Source organism: Triticum aestivum, chromosome 3D, assembly GCF_018294505.1.
Source record: "Triticum aestivum cultivar Chinese Spring chromosome 3D, IWGSC CS RefSeq v2.1, whole genome shotgun sequence".
NCBI classification, from domain to species: Eukaryota; Viridiplantae; Streptophyta; class Magnoliopsida; order Poales; family Poaceae; genus Triticum; species Triticum aestivum.
This window is the reverse complement of record NC_057802.1, coordinates 598,372,939-598,387,185: the sequence shown is the minus strand read 5'-3', so window position 1 is coordinate 598,387,185 and position 14,247 is coordinate 598,372,939. Positions and strand designations below refer to the sequence as shown.

Here is a 14,247-nt window from a genome sequence, read left to right as displayed (position 1 = left end):
TCAAGTAGAGGCATACTAGGGACACTCTGTTTTGTCTATGTATTCACACATGTACTAAGTTTCCGGTTAATACAATTCTAGCATGAATAATAAACATTTATCATGATATAAGGAAATATAAATAACAACTTTATTATTGCCTCTTGGGCAAATTTCCTTCATGGGGCGGCCTCGACAACGCTCTTTTAACTTGGTAAATTTTGGTGGCCTCGATGCTTCTAGGGTTTGGTCGGGCGAGAGGGGGTTGATCGACGTCCCCCCTCATGTTGAAGATTTACCAGAGTTTTATATGAACAAAAAAAAAACCTATCACATGACATGTCCAGCGACCGGACCGGACCGCCTCTCTCATGAATGTCCGACGTCCGGACCGCCTCTCATAGATGTCAAACAAGGGATTTAACAAAATGGGGCCATTCTGAATGTGCAAAAAATGGTCCATATTTTTCCTGATCTCATCTACCCTTCTATATGTCACGTTGTCTAGTGTCAAAGGATTCAAGAAAACCATAGCTTCATCATTAGCTGGAAGTAACAGGCGCATAATGGTACGAAGCTCTCCAAAATTGTTTTGGAACGGAGTCCCGGATAGGATAATTAGCTTTTTGGTACGAAGTTCAGCCAGAGCCTTCCGAATATTGCTATTTGGAAGGCCTTTGCTGAAATTCGTACCAAAAGGCAAATTATTCTATCCGGAACTCCGTTCCAAAACAACTTTGAAGAGCTTCGCAGCATCATACGCCTGTTACTTCTGGCTAATAATGTAGCCATGGATTTTTTCAATACTTTGACAGACAACCTCATATATAGAAGAATATACATTGGTTGTGTACTCCTGGGAGTAAGTACTCCCGCTCCTCATATACCACATAGATGAATCTTTTATACATATTTATTATTTTTAATATACCTCATTAGTAATTATTAGATACCCCAAAATGAGTTTTATGGAAAAATTCATGTGAGTCTACATATTTTTAAATGTTTACGTATATACTGATGCGTTTGTACGTGAAAAATGTATATTACAAAAGTACGTCACAGATGATATTTTTTCAACAAAACTCGTATTGGGGTATCTTAAAATATTTAATGAAGTATATTGAGAATGATAAAGAGGTATAATTAATATGTATATGAGGTATATTGAGGATGGGAGTACATACTCCAAGGAGTATATATATATATATATATATATATATATATATATATATATATATATATATATATATATATATATACGGAAAATCCATCCTACCACCCGGTGGTAGTTACCCCATATGTCTTATATACTATCATATGGTACTATATATACTACTTTATTATTTTAAATATATTCGTATACTATATCTAAGATATTTCAAAACAAGTTACATAAAAAAATTGCATATGAGCCCATAGTTTTTGTTATATTTGTGAAATACGTACATATTTGTACGTAAAAAAAAGCATACTCGAAATATGGTATATACTTCCTAAAAATTAGTATCTATAGTACCTAATCATTGTTATATACTACATACTACACGTACATACTCTCGATTTCGACGGATACTACATACAACATACAAAACGCAAGTGGTGGTAACTACCACTACTTGTAGGAAACATTTGTCCTATATATAAGATCAGAAAAAATTGGATCAACTTGTGCACATCCATAATGGGGGCATTCTTAATAAATCTATGTCAAAAGTCAAACTTTGACATATGATCATACTTTGCCTTGGATGAGAACTGGCATCATAATGAACTTCTACTTCATGCACAGCCAAGGAGAAAGGTTATAGATACATAGAGTCACAGGCCAGGTGTTGTGATTGCTGCTCTGCTCCCCAAAAGGATTAATGTCATCCGCGCTTAAACCAAATCATACATTCCTTGCGTCACCTACAAAGTACCCCCACTTTCTCTCGATTTTTTTCTAGTGAGACCCGTCGGCAGGTGCTCTCAACTTCATGTCTTTCTTACGGTCCTCTTTGTGTCATCGCATCAACTTGGCATGCTCTTTGTTTCTGAACAGACGTTTCAACCATGGTATTATAGGAGCATACCACATCACGTTGGCAGGAACCCTCTTCCTGGGGTGCTCTCCGTCAACATCACCAGGGTCATCTCGTCTGATCTTATACGGTAGTGCACAGCATACCGGGCATGCGTTCAAATCCTCGTCATTAGGGCATGCATATATCTTCTGCACATCCAATCCTAGAGGGCATACAACCTTCTTTGTCGCGTACGTCCTGTCGGGCAATTCGTTATCCTTTGGAAACTTCTTCTTCAATATTTTCAGTAGCTTCCCAAATCCTTTGTCAGGTATATCATTCTCTGCCTTCCACTGCAGCAATTCCAGTGTAGTACCGAGCTTTCTGTTGCCATCTTCGCAATTGGGGTACAACCCTTTTTTGTGATCCTCTAACATGCGATCGAACTTTGGCTTCTCCTTTCACTTTCGCATTGTCTCTTTGCATCAACAATGACCCGGCGAAGACCATCATCGGGCACATCGTCTGGTTTCTCTTGATCTTCAGATTCCCCCGTTGCAGCATCATCGTATTCAGGGGCACATAGTTGTCATCATCCTCTTCTTCTTCGTTGTCTTTCATCATAACCCCTCTTCTGGTGCTTTTGTACTACCTCGACAGTTGATGAATAGATCCAAAGTTTTTCCTGTAAAAAAAGGTATTGTGCATGTGGCGGCGGCAGCGGTAACAAGCGGTTCTACACCAAGAGGTATTGTTCATAGGACTTTCGAGTATGTATTTTGATGCCTTTCTATTTTTTATCATATATATACTTTCTCTGTTTATTAATATACGATGTTTTCAGAGACTTGTGTGTTCAGTCCAAAACGTCTTATATTGGTCAACAAAAAGAGTGCTAGATAGGCACACATCTGCTGCAATTGTGAAAGAAGCGGGCGCGTGTGGCTACTTGTCACTGTATGAATGGAAACCCAATATGTTGTCAAGTTTGATACACATTTCTGGGTTACAATATTTTTTGCGCCAACGCACGGGGCAATCATCTAGTACCTCCGATCCATAATAACTACTGTTTTAATACTGCAACACTTATTTTGGATCGGAGGGAGTAGTTTGTATAGTTGTCGGTCATATAAGGCTATGGAAGAAATGTTGTTATTCTAGTTGTTGGTTATTAAGAAAAAGGGTCTCCCCCGCTTTAGATTATAAAGCAACAAACCGATACAACCAGCTCGTTGGGGCTGCAGCACAAACAAGTCCAAAAGAAAAGGAAGAGAGAGAAAAAAGAAACAAATGCCGACGACGGCAGCCCAACTAAGTGAAGATGGCCGAGACACGTTGCACCCTCCGGAGAAGTACCACCGCACGCCAAGCACTTCGAAGTCTCGCGTACCAAGCAACACCTTCATGTAGGAATGCAACGACGCCGCCGCTGCTGCCCATAGAAGTCCTAGGGTTTCCCCCGGTACGCGGATGGCAGTGGGGAAGGGGTATCACCGGCGCCCCTCAGGAGGGTCCGAAAACGCCCACGGGCGCCGTCGCACCGGTGGCGAATTAGCCGCCAGAAGTTTCTCCCGCCCCGAACCCACCACCGTCACCCCAGACGATCGGAAGTGCACCGCCCAACATGCCGCCCACCAGCCTGTGCCACCACGGACATCGCACCATCTTCACCGTCTCACTTAGGCCACCAACACGAGACCTGGAGGCAGGACGAGGAGACACCGGGCTCGGGGGCAACCGCACCGCAGCCGGCGGGAGGGAACAACCTCCGCCGCCGTGCGGATCTGACCGGACGTAGCGACAGGGACCTGCCAGGCCACCAGCGGCCCTACCGGACCCAAACGAGTCCGGATAGTCCCTGCAGCCACGCTGCAGCACGCCGACCACTAGAGCCATCACCACCGCTGCCACCGCTGCCTCGCCACACCACCAAGAAGCCACGCTACCGCGCCCCGACCCGCAGGCCCGCCCCAGCCCAAATGGGGCTCGAAAGGGACCAGATCTGGGCCGAGCGGGCGCCGCCGGCCAGCAGCCCACGGCGCCACCCCGCAGCCAACGATCCCGCCGCATTGAGGGCACCCGAGGCCCGCCGGACTCCGCAGCCAAGCGCCACTGCCGTCAGCCGAAGAGCACCGCCGCCGGGCAGGAGGGAGCCCCGACTTCCCCTCCGGGCGCGCGGGGAAGGGACATCCGCCGCCGCCGGCGCCACCCGGGCACGCCGGAGGCCGCTGCCGACAGCGGCGAAGGAGGAAGGAGGAGGAGGGCGGGTCGAGACGGGAGGAGCAGAGGGGGCGCTTCGCCGCCTCTGGGGCGACGGGAGCGCAGGGGGATGGGGGGAAGGAGGGGGGAGGGAGGCGGGCCGAGGGGGCGTGACCGGCGGCCGGCGGCGGGGGAGAGCGAGGGTTGTCGGCGGCGGGGGGGGAGCAAGGGAGGAATCCTAGCTTCGCCCCTGTCGGCTCCTTCTAAGGCAAATAGGTTATTCTGGTAACTGCTGTTCCCAAACTAGCCTTGTGTTGTTGGTTATTCACACAATATAATCTTCTTACTTGCATCTATTTTAGCGACAAGTAATTAATATGGATCGGAGGGAGTAATAAAATGCGGTGTGAACTCCCGATGTACTGAAAGCTTGGCCTACATTAGATCAATCTAATGGGAATCGTGCATATCCATTTGACATGTCAAACTTAAGTAGTGCAGATAAGCTACTCCCTCCGATTCATATTAGTTGTCACTCAAACAGGTGTATCTGGACGTATTTCAATACTAGATACATCCGTTTGAACGATAATTAATATGGATCCAAGGGAACATGTTTATCACAGTGTGGTCGAACTTTCCTGAAAATAGTGAGGTATAAATAGAGGACAACTTACTGCCCTTTTCAGCTATGGTGGAATAGTTAGCAGAAAATGTACTCCTGAGAAGTTATGAAGAGCTGGCTTGTTAGCTTAGCACCTTCTACCAACATATCCTAAGTCCCACTTTGAGGGAACGTAATCTCTTGCTTGTTAATCCTGAGATGGATGAGAGGGACCGTTTCATAGGACTCAGCACATCCCCAAGGTGTAGCTCAGTAAGAACATCCCTAACCATTTTTTCAAATTCCTTTTAACTCCCAAAAAACCGCTTTTGACCTTTTGCAAGTCTACTCCTTCCTACAAAGCTTAAACACCTCAGAGACCCACCTCTGAAACTATTTCCCAACAAATTTGACCAAAACATTCTTTATTCGGAAACCCTGCCTATCCTTTGTCGGCGTACCACTTGCCTCCGCCACCCCATGGCCCTCTAGCCTCCCCTCCTATAAATACCCCGTCATCGGTCCCCGAAACACCGATCTGCCTTCAAACCCTAGACGCTGCCTCCCAAATCCCCCCAATGCCATGCCGCCCACCATGGTCCACAGCAAGGTGACATGCCCCTAATGCTCCATGGTAGCTGAGGGGGGGGGGGGGGGGGGGGGGGGGGCTATTCGGCAAACACCTCCTTGTCCTCCTCTACCGCTCCTGCGCCACGCCCCGGTCATCCTGCCGCCATCCTCCTCCAACAGCAAGGGCAGGGTCGACTTGATTTCAACTCTTATTTGCAGTCCTGATTCCAACTCACGTGACATTCATGTGGTTCACAATATGCGATAATAAATTTTATTGTAGAAGACATGCAATCACAGTGATACGATCCTCATCACTTCAACTTTTGGTTGTGATGACATAGACGAAAACATTGATACAGAAATTAACCGCACTAGGAAAGAAATGAGGCTATTTGTTGGCCAAACTGCATACAGACTGTATTCTCAATCAACCGATGATAATACAGACCTAGGGACTTTTAAAGTAGTTCCTCTTGATAGATGAATACAAGAAACTACTCAAACACATTAACATACTACTAAATGAGAGTACATAGTTTTACTGATAACACACCACACATCTACTGTGAAGGAACAATACCGGAGCATACATGTATACTACCATAGAGTACTAGAATGATAGTTCACTGATAACGCACCATGTAAGGAAGGCTCCTGCAAAATAAAACTGGTTGTTGAATGGCAGGCCATGCAGCTCAGCAACCACATTGGCGGACCGCCAAATCAAGGGTATCCTCGTTGTGAATCTTGTAGTCTGCCAGGGTGCGGCCATCCTCCAGAAGCCTGCCAGCAAAGATGATGCGCTGCTGTATAGGGGGAGTGCCATCCTTCTCGTAGATTTTCACCTTGACATTGTCGATGGTATACAAGCTCTCAACCTCAAGAGTGATGGTCTTTCCAGTTAGCGTCTTCACTAAGATGCGCATCATTCTACTTTCTCCTGGCCTACACGAGCGGATGACGAGGAGAAGGGTGGACTCCTTCCAGATGTTGTGGTCAGCCAAGGTGCGGTTGTCGTCCCCCAGCTATTTGTTGGCGAAGATGAGGCACTGCTGGCCCTTGGGAAAGCCCTCCATGTCCTCGATCTTGGACTTCACGTTACCGATGGTGTCTAGGCTGTCGACCTCGAGGGCAATGGTCCTGCCTTCCCGCGTCTCTGTCACGTAAATTTGCATCTTTTCCTGGAGGTCAATCGTAGAGTCATGCTGGATGCCATAATCGGCCAATGTACGGTTATCTTCTAGCTGCACCCCATCAAAGACGAGGCGGTACTGCTGCTGGATCTTTGCCTTGACGGTGTACAGGGTGTCTGATGAGTGGACCTTGAGGCAGATTGTCCTGCCAGTGGGTGTCTTGACAAAGATACGCATTCCGGATGAGCTAGCAAACCAAACATCACCAATTGTTAGATAATATTTAGGCTCTAGAACAATACACAAAAAACGTTTTTCAACAATTCCAGGTAGTAGAAAGAGCCATTACTTAAATAAAAGAACAGTACAAACAAGAAGAGAAATCTGCTGCATAAATACCTCGTTTAGACAGAACAAGGTGCCACACTAAGCCTAGCATGCAAAGTTTAGTCTTGAGGAATCGTTAATAATATACTTCCTCCGTTCCTAAATATAAGTCCTTTTAGAGATTTCAATATGGACTACATACGGATGTATATAGACATATTTTAGAGTGTAGATTCACTCATTTTGCAATTTTTGCTCCGTATGTAGTCCATATTGGAATCTCTAAAAAGACTTACATTTAGGAACGGAGGGAGTACATGCATAGTTCACTCAGTTCTGTACATTGAAGAGACTAGTTAGGTGCCCGTGAGTTGCCAGGGAATAAAACGGAACATATAGTATTATCAATCAAGTGATACTTCTATTTGGTGAACACACCTGTCAAGTGCAGTTTTTCACAGAATAGTAACAAATGTCGCTGTTTTCCTCTACTTTCCCTATTCATCTCAGCATATATACTTACCAAATTGAATTATAGTATTATACCCTGGGCAAACTTAGCGGTACACTAAAGGAGAATATTGCCTCTGTTTTTTTTCTAAATATAAATTTCCAGTTTCATTTTATATCAATAGCACTATAACTTCTCTATGGCATACACGATGGAAAAACTGTCTTAAAAAGAACAATGTTCTACTCCCTCCGTTCCTAAATATAAGTATTTTTAGACATTTCAAATGGAATACAACATACGGATGTATGTAGACATTTTAGAGTGTAGATTCACTCATTTTACTCCGTATGTAGTCACTTGGTGGAATCTCTAGAAATACTTATATTTGGGAACGGAGGGAGTATGTGTGAGCTTATGAATTTTAGTAGCAAGGAAAGATTCACTGAAACAGCTCTGCATTTCAGTACTGGGGAAATATTCACAAAGCCGGCTGATGAAAGGTAAAACATACACTATCACGAATTCAAATGGATAATAAGAGAGATGAATGCACAAAAGTAGAACCAAATAGATATTGAGGGCACGGCAGGACAATTAATGACCAAGAAATTTGCGGACACTTCCAATGCACTGTATGAAATAAGGAGAGGTTCCAAATCCAGACGAAGGCGGACTGTTACAAAACTGATAACCCGACCGGAAGAGCTTACATGGGCTGGATGGTCATGAATGATATTTTCCAAGAGAGCATGGCGTCTCGACAGAACCTTTTGACAACATTGAACACGGGTGTTCTGGTGCCAGGCTGACCAGGGAGCTCACAGGGACGTCAGCCTAGCAGCAATTGGTAATGGAAGATTTTATTTTTCATGCTAGTCAAGGCACGATATGGGTGTGGCATGCTGGATTGAGGGGAGGGGGTGGAATTGGTACCAACAGCGTACAGACGAATGCCAAATCGGCCAACAAGACTCACTGTTACAGAAGCTAGCTAGCTAGAGCATCCTTCAGAATTGCTACCCTACAAGGCATTGATCTTAACCCAAAAACAGAATATGCACCCTTCAGAGTTGCTATACTACAATGCATCGATCTTAATCGGAAAACAAAATATGCAGGCTTAATAACTAAAGTTAACAGCATGCAGATGCTTCCGTCCAGCTTTTATTTACATAAAGAAATGTCAGACACTTGCACAACAGGTAGGTCATAGAAACAACAAGAGAGATCTAGTCACAAAGGTTAACAAACACATATAACGATTTTGGATTATCTTTGCTGTTTATTTTGTTATTATTGTTTTATTTTTGTATATAAACAAAACAAAATTTGAAAAGAATAAAGTGTCTAACTTATATACTCCGTTGTTCTCTAGATGAAGAGTTTCTTCTGTGAAAAGAAATGATGGACAATTATAATCCTATAGCTCTAAGATCTAACATACAAGATGATATAAGGTTAGCAACAAATTCCATGAGGCCAGGCAACCCTGCAATGTAATCCTACCTGACACCAACAGTAAGATCTAGAGAGCCTAAAATTCACCCAATCCATGAGGTCTCGCAACCCTCCAATGTAATCCTAGCTACCTGACACTGACAGTAGGCTCTATAGAGGGCTAGAATTCACCAAATCCATATGCGAACAATCCTACCTGACACTGACAGTAGGCTCTATAGAGGGCTAGAATTCACCAAATCCATATGCGAACAATCCTACCTGACACCGCCAGTAGGATCTAGAGAACCTAAAGTTCACCAAATCCATATGCGAACAATTGTACAGCGGTAAATCCGAGCTGGGAAATCGGTTAAACAACTACTGTGAGGAATGGCGGGTGAGGGGAACAGCAGATCTGATCAACCAAAGCTGTTCTTGAGGGGTGTCGAGCCATCGCAGCAAACACTAGAGCGGGGGAGTGGCGGATGCATCTCACGAGCCTACATTAGAGCAGGAGGGCTCTCAAGATCACCGTCTCTCTCGTCATCAGACTCGGCGCTAGCTCAGGCGGGTAGGGTTTTGGCGACGGGTTGCTCGGGGAAGGATGGGGATTCAAAATTTCACGGCGCGGACCAAGAAAATGGAAGGGGGAGGGAGCAGATTAGGGCTTACCGAGAGGAGAGGAGGAGGATCTCCGCTCGAGTCCGGTAGGAACTGCGTGCAGGCGGCGCTGCGGCGCTGCGGCGGCGGCGGTGGCGGGGGAAGGAGAGCGGTCCAAGCGAGAGAGGGAGAGTGGAGAAGACAGGGTTTCTTTTTCTATAATATAATAGAGAAAAAGATAGGAGAGGTTTTTTTTAGGGAAATAAAGATAGAGGATTTTTTTTTAGCTGAAACAACGCACTTTATTTATATTCAACCATGTTTGTTTGGAGGGATAGTAACTATAGTTAGGACAACCCCGGGGGTACGGAGATGAGCAGTAGGACTCGTCGAGGGTCTCTGAACCTGTTGGGGGTTTCGAGGTGTCTTCACTAATGGTGATTCCCGTCACGGTGGTGAGGCCGCAGAGGAAATGCGACATCCTTGTGCAAGGCCGGTAAGTCTTCCGCTCGTGACTTGGCTTTGTTCCTAGATAGTAACTTTAGGTGTTTCTTCTCGAGCCTTGGTGATTTCAGGTTCGATCGGTCCAACAAGGAGGACAACCTTACCCGGGTAGCTTGTCCATGCCCTCGTCAATGCCTGAACCCACACGCCCGGCATGCCAGAGGTCCGGGAACACGACTAGGAGCCTCCGCTGGGAGCTCACCGGGGACATGTAGGAGTGTTGACTCTATTTTCCTTTGTTACTTGTGCGTGGTATGATGCTATCTTAGTGTTGCTTCTTTGGTGGTGTTCAACTGCTTCGCCTGCTCCTGCCGCCCATGTGGGTGTGCCAAGGGTAAAGGTTCTGAACCCGCATGTTGTCGTCAGGATGGGGGTTTGGGATCCCACGGCTCCCTTAGCAAAGAAAGTTGTCGCCGATGGCGTCAAGGAAGCTAGGACCAGCGCTCCTGGCGCTGTGGAGCCGCTTGAGGTGGTGTCAACGGCGGAGCCCGCGACTGAGGCCGTTGTTATTCTGGTACCTCTGTCAAAGCCTGCCACCCATGCCTCAAAGCCCGAGGACACTGGCCTGGATATGAGGCAGAAGAAGAAGATGAAGGCGGCGGCAGATTTAGCCATGGTGTCGTTGTCATCTCTCTTCCAAAAGGGGAGCGAGTTGGGGCCAAATGTCTGGAGGAGACCAGCTCTGCTGAGAAGATGAAGCTCTTCTCCTCAGGCATCCGGAAGCTTGCACTAGTAGAAAAATGACCATTTGTCCCGGTTCATAAGGCCCATTTGTCCCGGTTGTGGAACCGGGACTAAAGGGTCGTTACTAATGCCATGTACCTTTAGTCCTGGTTCTTATACGAACCGGGACAGATGGGCCTCCACGTGGCCGCTGTGGCGAGCACAGGCAGGAGGGCCTTTGGTCCCGGTTGGTAGCACCAAACGGGACCAATAAGCGTCCACGCATCAGCATTTCAGAGGCTGGGGGTTTTGTTTTTTTTAAGGAGGGGTTAGGGGTTTTGGGGGGTTAATTTAGGTGTTTCATATATTGTGTTAGCTAGCTAATTAATAGAGAGAAGTATGTGTCCTCTCTTATCTCCTTTGCTTGGTCGACGGTACGTACTACCATACGTATAGAGAGGACTCGACACGCTAGCTACTAAGCAAATGGAGGAAATAGAAGATCGTCATGAACATATGCATACAGAGAGAAGTGATATCGACCTCTCCTTCTCCGAGAGATTGGTCGAACAACAAGTTTCCGTATCTCTTACAATATAATCCCCTAATTATATACGAACTTAGGGTCCACATGGTATTCTCCGTCTTTATCGATCACGTGGTCAAGAAAGAATGCCACCAATTCCTCTTGAATTCCTCGCATGCGATCTGGTGGTAGGAGTTCGTCCCGCATCCGAAACACCTAAATTTGAAGAAGGGGGTCAATACATATATATGAATGAATGAAAGTCAACACAAATGATGGTAATAAAATAAAATTGTGAATATTATTACTTACGCACTTCATATTGTTTGTCAGAGTAGCCCCGCTCATAGGTCGTGTGGCGGATGCACTCGCAAACGTAGTATCCACAGTAATTAGTCCTGGCTTCCTGCCACAACCACTTTACAAGAAATAGAGGCCAATCAAACTGATAAGCAAGCATACTAAATGGTATTGATAAAACTACCGCTTGAATCACTAGGAGATGCGCGGAACTAGCTAGTAGTACTTACTTTCGGGTGTTTAAATTGCAGCTTCTTCGGCAGTCCCGGAGCTTTTGAGGTGAATTTTTTCCAAACCCTGCCAGACAAAGAAAACAATTACTTGATATCAGGAAATGAACAAAGTTGCCGATATGGTGCGATAATGATCGATTTAACTTACTTCTCGAGCATTTCAGTCATGTCCACATACTCCTAGGGATCTTTTCGTCTCGAGTCGAAGACGGTTACTAGTCCCTGCTCAAGCTTAATCTCCAGGAAAATATAGTGGAAGCTGTCCATGCATGCATAACTCATGAATTACATTACTATAACCTCGAGTAATAAGGGAAACCGAATATGCAAAAGACAGTAACACTCACTTGAAGTTGTAAGGAAAGAGTATTATAGCTTTGTTTTGATTTAATACCAACGATTGTAGCAAGTTGGCCTCGGTGTCTTTGGCATGTTTTTCAACCTGATAATCATCTATGAGATTTTGTGTTAATGAACCCAATATCACCGATTTGTCTTTTCTTCAATTCGGCGATGTTCAACCTGCATAATATAGTGAGGATAATTATATATACATGCAATGAAAGAGCTGACCTATATATAGAGACTTAATGACAGAAGTAGTACTTATAGATAGTAGCAAGTGACCATTAATTTATCGAGGGCCTTTTGATTGAAAAACTCGAAGAACTCCTCAAATGGAACATTCAACAGATCAATTCCAACGAGGTCATGCTCCTCTTTAACTTTCAGCGTCAAAGTATTCGTCCCCCCAGACTCTCTGAAGGTTTTCATGTACCAATCATGGAATCTTCGCATCATCGTTGTTAGAGATCTTTCATCTTTGACGAGAGGCTTCCCGTACTCGTATCTGTGTTCGTCCACCTCCAAGAAATCATAATGTACATCGTCGGGTAGGTAATCTCCAAGATTGGTATAACCGGGCACCATCCCCGGATCATTAGCGGCGATATCGCTAGACACCTGGAGCGGGGGGAACGATTGGTTCGCTTGTTCGCCGAGCTGGGCAATTATTTTCCCAACTCGTCGTTTTGCTAACCTTTGATCACTGATAGTCCTTCCCGACCGATCCGCTTCGACAAATGACTTTTCAATAACACGGTCATAGTTGCCTTTCGGCGGAGACTTTGGTGGTTTCTTCAGGGCAGCCAGAGTGCACTTCGCTTTCACCAGATCTATCTTCTCCTCCGGAGGTGGATGTTTCTTTGCTTTCACCCCTTCAAAGAAGTTCGTCACTTCGGCTCGCACGATCTTCCTGGTTTCCTCCTCGGTCCTATCGTATGGTAACTTCTCTGGAGTCTTCAGAGAAGGACCGAATCTGTATTACCTCCCGCCTCTGGCTGTACTGCTAGACGCCGGAGCAGACGGAGCGGCTGCGGCTGTCTTCTTTCCTTGCTTACGAGGCGGAGGAGAAGGACTACGACGCGCTGGAGTAGCCGGAGCGGCGGCGGGTCTCTTCCGCCCTTGCCGATGAGGCAGAGAAGGAGGAGGCTGGTTGCTCGGGCGCCGACGTAGGCGGAGAAGGAGGCGGAGTGCCGCCACGCGCCGGAGAAGGAGGCTGAGTGCCATAATCACTCGCCGGAGGAGGAGGCGGAGGCGGAGTGCCCTGACTCGCCGGAGGAGAAGGAGGCGGAGGCGTCCAGTTCGGAAGGTTGATGAGCTCCTTCCGCCATAGGCATGGAGTCTTCAGAGAAGAACCCAGCCGAGTCTCCCCATCACCTGTAGGGTGGTAAAGCTCGAGGTCCTCAAATCCGTCTGTTATTTCATCCACCATCACCCTAGCATATCCTTCTGGAATTGGCCGATGGTGATAGGTTGAGCCAGGTTCAGTAGGTAAAACAGAGCCACCAGCCGCCTTGATTTTGAATTTCATCCATTGCGTCATAAGGTGGCAATGTTGAGACTCCGTGATAGCATCCACGGGGTAGCTAGCCGGACCGTGAAGACAGGCTCCTGCTGAAGCAGCTCGGTGGAAGCCACGCTGCTTCTCCGCTGAGATGGCGGGGTAGCTTCGGGGGAAGCTTCGGCAGGTCGTTTGCTACAATTTGCTTCTCGTTCCACTATCGCTAGTACCCTTGCGTGCAGCGCCTGCAGTTGGGTATGCTCCACTTTCTTCCTCCTCTCATGGCATTTGTAACCGCCTGCGTCCGGAAACCCAACCTTCCACGGAACGGAGCCTGGCGTGCCTCGTGTCCGTCTAGGGTGCTCAGGATTCCCGAGGGCCATTGTGAGCTCGTCGTTCTCTCTGTCTGGAATGAACGTCCCTTGCTGGGCTGCATCGATATACTCCTGAAGCCTCGTGATTGGTATTCTCAGTTGCTCGTCCGTCCAAACGCACTTCCCTGATACAGGGTCCAAGGTTCCGCCAACCCTGAAGAACCAAGTACGGCAACGGTCTAGCCACCTCAATGTCTCTGGTTCGACCCCTTTATCAAGCAGGTCATTCTCAGCCTTGGCCCACAACGGCCGGGCTTTGAGGTAGCCACCTGACCCCGTGCGATGGTGAAGCTTCTTCTTCACAGCATTTTTCTTATTTGTCACTGACATCTTCTTACTCTTGTCCGATGTCTTGTGGGCCACAAATGCGGGCCAGTGATCTCTGATCTTCTCATACCGGCCGATGAATTCTGGTGTCTCTTCTTTGTCGACAAATTTTTTCAGCTCATTCTTCCACATCCTGAATAGTTCTGCCATCTTCTTAAG

General features: G+C 46.5%; 1 pseudogene; it reads right to left on the bottom strand.

The window, feature by feature from the left end:
* Nucleotides 1-5,843: 5,843 nt before the first annotated feature.
* Nucleotides 5,844-9,523, bottom strand: LOC123080820 (polyubiquitin-like; annotated as a pseudogene).
* Nucleotides 9,524-14,247: the final 4,724 nt, after the last annotated feature.